The sequence below is a fragment of the Meles meles genome, chromosome 3, assembly GCF_922984935.1.
Source record: "Meles meles chromosome 3, mMelMel3.1 paternal haplotype, whole genome shotgun sequence".
Taxonomy (NCBI): domain Eukaryota; kingdom Metazoa; phylum Chordata; class Mammalia; order Carnivora; family Mustelidae; genus Meles; species Meles meles.
This window is the reverse complement of record NC_060068.1, coordinates 7,149,198-7,155,728: the sequence shown is the minus strand read 5'-3', so window position 1 is coordinate 7,155,728 and position 6,531 is coordinate 7,149,198.

Below are 6,531 nucleotides of genomic sequence, written 5' to 3'. Positions count from 1 at the left end.
ATTATTTGTAGTTACCAATGAAATTCACTTTGTTAGTATTACTACCATTTGTATTTTCTACAGGACCAGGTAAAACAAAGATTTCATGAAGTACAACTAATGAATCATTGATCATTGTATCAAAAATTATGATGTACTATACCTTGGCTAATTGAATTTAGATTAGAAAAAGATTACATGAGGTAGTTGGAATTATCTCTGCTTAATCATGAGAAAAAAACAAAACAGAAATCATGAGTGGCAAAAAAAATTCTTTGATGTCACATGACTATTAATACAGCATAATTTTGATTATCTAGGTCTCTTTATTCTTACATGCTAATCACTTGCCATGTGATGTCACTTAAAGAATTATTGCATCTGACATGCAAACCCAGTATGGTATTGAATATCTGTTTCAAAGTGTAAAGTGAAGAGAACTATTTTTTGTATGTAAAAATAAATTAGGGGTGCTTGGGTGGCTCATTGGGTTAAGCCTCTGCATTCTGCTCAGGTCATGATCTCAGGGTCCTGAGATTGAGCCTGGCCATCAGGTTCTGTGCTCAGCAGGAAGCCTACTTCCTCCTCTCTTTCTGCCTGCATCTCTGCCTACTTGTGATCTCTCTGTGTTGAATAAATAAAATCTTTAAAAAAATAAAAATAGATTGTTTCCCTTTTATTTTTTTTTTTTTTTTGACTTTTTTTTTTTTTCCTCATTTTATTTTTTTCAGCGTAACAGTATTCATTCTTTTTGCACAACACCCAGTGCTCCATGCAAAACGTGCCCTCTCCATTACCCACCACCTGTTCCCCCAACCTCCCACCCCTGACCCTTCAAAACCCTCAGGTTGCCCCAACCTCCCACCCCTGACCCTTCAAAACCCTCAGGTTGTTTTTCAGAGTCCATAGTCTCTTATGGTTCGCTTCCCCTCCCCAATGTCCATAGCCCGCTCCCCCTCCCCCAATCCCACCTCCCCGCAGCAACCCCCAGTTTGTTTTGTGAGATTAAGAGTCATTTATGGTTTGTCTCCCTCCCAATCCCATCTTGTTTCATTTATTCTTCTCCTATCTCCTACCCCCCCATGTTGCTTCTCCATGTCCTCATATCAGGGAGATCATATGATAGTTGTCTTTCTCCGATTGACTTATTTCACTAAGCATGATACGCTCTAGTTCCATCCACGTCGTCGCAAATGGCAAGATTTCATTTCTTTTGATGGCTGCATAGTATTCCATTGTGTATATATACCACATCTTCTTGATCCATTCATCTGTTGATGGACATCTAGGTTCTTTCCATAGTCTGGCTATTGTAGACATTGCTGCTATAAACATTCGGGTACACGTGCCCCTTCGGATCACTATGTTTGTATCTTTAGGGTAAATACCCAGTAGTGCAATTGCTGGGTCATAGGGTAGTTCTATTTTCAACATTTTGAGGAACCTCCATGCTGTTTTCCAGAGTGGTTGCACCAGCTTGCATTCCCACCAACAGTGGAGGAGGGTTCCCCTTTCTCCACATCCTCTCCAGCATCTGTCATTTCCTGACTTGTTAATTTTAGCCATTATCACCACTGCTATTCAACATAGTACTAGAAGTCCTAGCCTCAGCAATCAGACAACAAAAAGAAATTAAAGGCATCCAAATTGGTAAAGAAGAAGTCAAACTATCACTCTTCGCAGATGATATGATACTATATGTGGAAAACCCAAAAGACTCCACTCCAAAACTGCTAGAACTTGTACAGGAATTCAGTAAAGTGTCAGGATATAAAATCAATGCACAGAAATCAGTTGCATTTCTGTACACCAACAACAAGACAGAAGAAAGAGAAATTAAGGAGTCAATCCCATTTACAATTGCACCCAAAACTATAAGATACCTAGGAATAAACCTAACCAAAGAGACTAAGAATCTATACACAGAAAATTATAAAGTACTCATGAAAGAAATTGAGGAAGACACAAAAAAATGGAAAAATGTTCCATGCTCCTGGATTGGAAGAATAAATATTGTGAAAATGTCTATGCTACCTAAAGCAATCTACACATTTAATGCAATCCCTATCAAAATACCATCCATTTTTTTCAAAGAAATGGAACAAATAATCCTAAAATTTATATGGAACCAGAAAAGACCTCGAATAGCCAAAGGAATATTGAAGAACAAAGCCAAAGTTGGTGGCATTACAATTCCGGACTTCAAGCTCTATTACAAAGCTGTCATCATCAAGACAGCATGGTACTGGCACAAAAACAGACACATAGATCAGTGGAACAGAATAGAGAGCCCAGAAATCGACCCTCAACTCTATGGTCAACTAATCTTCGACAAAGCAGGAAAGAATGTCCAATGGAAAAAAGACAGCCTCTTCAATAAATGGTGCTGGGAAAATTGGACAGCCACATGCAGAAAAATGAAATTGGACCACTTCCTTACACCACACACGAAAATAGACTCCAAATGGATGAAGGACCTCAATGTGAGAAAGGAATCCATCCAAATCCTTGAGGAGAATGCAGGCAGCAACCTCTTCGACCTCAGCCGTAGCAACATCTTCCTAGGAACAACGGCAAAGGCAAGGGAAGCAAGGGCAAAAATGAACTGTTGGGATTTCATCAAGATCAAAAGCTTTTGCACAGCAAAGGAAACAGTTAACAAAACCAAAAGACAGCTGACAGAATGGGAGAAGATATTTGCAAACGACATATCAGATAAAGGGCTAGTATCCAAAATCTATAAGGAACTTAGCAAACTCAACACCCAAAGAACAAACAATCCAATCAAGAAATGGGCAGAGGACATGAACAGACATTTCTGCAAAGAAGACATCCAGATGGCCAACAGACACATGAAAAAGTGCTCCACGTCACTCGCCATCAGGGAAATACAAATCAAAACCACAATGAGATATCACCTCACACCAGTCAGAATGGCTAAAATCCCTTTTATTTTGATTTTACCTAAAGAAATAGTGATCTATTCAAAACCGCTTACATAGTGATCTATTCAAAACCACTTACAAAAGATCTTTACCTGTCTTGATCTTTTAAATTTAAAGACCAATTAAATTTGGTTTTAAAATCAACATTATTGGGGCGTCTGGGTTGCTCAGTGGGTTAAAGCTTCTGCCTTCAGCTCAGGTAATGATTCCCAGGGTCCTGGGATCGAGCCCTGCATCGGGCTCTCTGCCCTGCAGGGAGCCTGCTTCCTCCTCTCTCTCTCTGCCTGTCTCTCCACCTACTTGTGATCTCTGTCTGTCAAATAAATAAATAAAATCTTTAAAATCAACATTATTGACAATATAGAGAGGAGAAAAAGAAAGAAATCATTTCTTAGTGAATTGGAGAACTAAGCCTTAAGCCTGAACGAAGTCCATTAATGGAAGAGAAGATAGAACTACACGTTTACTGACCATCTCCACTGGGTGGAACCCAATATCTGTTAAGATTTGTGCCAGGAATACATTTTATTTAAAATTTGAGGTTGGTATAACTACCCATTTGGTTTGGAAATATGGGCAAATGATAAATCAAGATTCAGAGATGTAAGTTACTTTCCCTGTTTTTCTGCTTGAAAATTGGATGCCCGATATAGAGATATTTCTATATTAAATTTGTATTTAAACTTAATCTTATTTTTTGCTTTAATAATGATTCTGAAATTAAAGCAATTATTTTTAAGAGCTCAAAATTTTTAAAAAAGCAAAGAAAAGAAAAAAATAAAAGCTATTAAAATTCAACATATATGAGAGTTAAGAATGTGTACATGTTCCTCTACACCCAAATAAATTGGTTTAATGTTTATATTTTGCTCACTTCAAGATCCTGTCTGTTTCCTCTTATTTGATGTTTTAATCATAATGTGACTTCATCACTGCAACTTTAGTAAATTGTTTAGAGAATACACACACAACTCCTAGATCCTCTAAATGAACTCCAGTTCATGTTTTGCCCCAATACCAATGTGTCCCTGGGTGAGTTTGTTTAGAAAGAAACACTCCCCTCTCTATTATCCTCTCTGTATTGTAGGTTGTAAATATATATATGTATGTATGTGTGTGTGTGTGGGTGTGTGTGTGTGTGTGTACATATTTATATGTATATTCAGTTCATTCCTATATCATAATGAGGAAAAAGGCATTAACTGAAGTCCAGGTCATGAATAAATGGCATGTTACCATTACATGCATTTATTAAGCATTATTTTTCTTAATTTTTTTCTATGTATCCATGTTACTGTTCAATTGCAAACAAAAACTGAAAAAAATCACATTAGGGATTCATTTGTATACATAAGAAATAGATTTGTCACCTATATGTTCATTATTATAAGGATGACAAACTGATTCCCAGTGATTGGAAGTAAATTATTTAAAACTAAAAAGTGGTCTAGCAGCAGATCTGGAGAGATGTCCACTACATACTCGATGATATAGAAATTCGTTCTGAAGGCAGCTAATCTCAAATATATATCTTTCTGATCACTGAGTAAGTCTGGTCACAAATTTGGTATGAGCATTTGCATAGTTGCAGCAATAATGTGCATTTACAAATCATGAGAGAGTCTGGACTCCAAAAAACAAACTGAAGGTTACGAAGGCAAGGTGGAGGGATAGGGTAATCAGACGATGGGTATTAAGGAGGGAACATGTTGTGATGAGCATTTGGGTATTATACACAGCTAATGACTCATTGAACACTACATCAAAAACTAATGATGTGTTATATATTGGCTAACTGAACACAAATAATTTTAAAAATCTAAAAAAAAGATGATTCATGATACATGAAAATAAAGTTCGTGAAAATAAAGTTCAAATGAATTTCCCATAAATAAATATTACAGAAACAGAGACAAACCCATAAAAATGTGAATTTACCAAAGAAAACTTACATTGCTTTCCTGAAAGTTTTATAAGAAATATCATCAAACTTTTCAAAAGAATCTGAATGGGGATGTCTGGGTAACTCTGTTGTTAAGCTTCTGCCTTTGGCTCAGGTCATCATCCCAGGGTCCTGGAATTGAGCCCCATATTGGTCTCCCTGCCCAGCAGGAAGCCTGCTTCTCCCTCTTCCACTCCCCCTGCTTGTGTTCACTCTCATGCTGTGTCTTTCCCTATCAAATAAAGAAGGAAAATCTTAAAAAAAAAGACTCTGAATGTTAAAAAATGTTTTTTCTACAAGTTTTCACATAAATTTGGATTGCATCCTCTCTTTTCAAGAACTGACATAGTTTAGAGTGCTGAACTTTACCAAAAGTGAATTTCTTACTCAGTATAAGGGAGGAATCCTATAAAAGATCTATCAGATCATATTTTCCAGGACAAACCTGAGCCTATTGTCTACACACAGTCTTAGTTTTTGAAATGTTTGGTCATACTTGTATCTCCATGTTGATAGATGTAATCGTTTCACATTGCTATCAGTTATCTAGAATTTACGTCACTGTCAAATGGCTTTCAGGGTCTCTGAATGAGATGATTTTGAGGAAAATCCTATATAAGCATACTTCTTTACAGTATCTACATGGAGTCATATATGATTTTTTTCATCCCTTCACATGTGACCACAACAGATTCTTCTATAAAGGGACAAAGAATATATGGCTCATAATACTGTAGTGAATTAATAACTAATAATCTTATTAAATATCTAAACAATGTGTGCTTTTAGTTGTTTAGTAGGTTATAGTGTTTGTGAACTGTATAAATTGTATAAAGAGATCTAAAATGTGAAGTATTAAAAAAATAAAATAAAAAAATAAAATGTGAAGTATTTATGTGTGCATATATCCCTGTGTTTCTTAATATAACTTCATCAAATTCTAAAATGTGATTCAGCATTGATACATAAATAGGAAAATAGGCAGACATATTTTGAGAGATATCTAATTTATCAGTATATACTTTGAGTTTGGGTTCAGGTGATTAAAGATATATCTATTTTACTTAATTACACAAACATGTTGCAGAAAATCTAGAGTCAATACTAGATCTAATTCTAGTTCTGCCACTTCCTGTTCTTCCTGCAAACTTGGATTAGTGAATTCAACTCTGTGAGACTGTGTGTGATAAGTAGAGCAAATCAAAGTCACAATGAAATATAATCTCATGCTTGTTAGAATGTCTATTACCAAAACTAAACTAAACAAAACAAAAAACAAGGGGCGCCTGGGTGGCTCAACCGGTTAAAGCCTCTGCCTTTGGCTCAGGTCCTGATCCCAGGGCCCTAGGATCCAGCCCCACATTAGGCTCTCTGCTCCGCAGGGAGCCTGCTTCCTCCCCTCTCTCTCTGCCTGCTTCTCTGCCTACTTGTGATCTATCTCTGTCAAATAAATATATAAAATCTTAAAAACAAAGACAAAAAACAAGTGTTGGAGAGTATGTGAAGGAGAAGACACACTTGAGCACTATTGATAGGAATGTAAATTAGTACAGCCATAATGGAAAATAGTATAGAGGATCCTCAAGAAGTGAAAAATAAAACTATGATCCAAAAATTCCACCTCTGTGAATATACCTAAATAAAATGAAATCAGTTACATGAAGA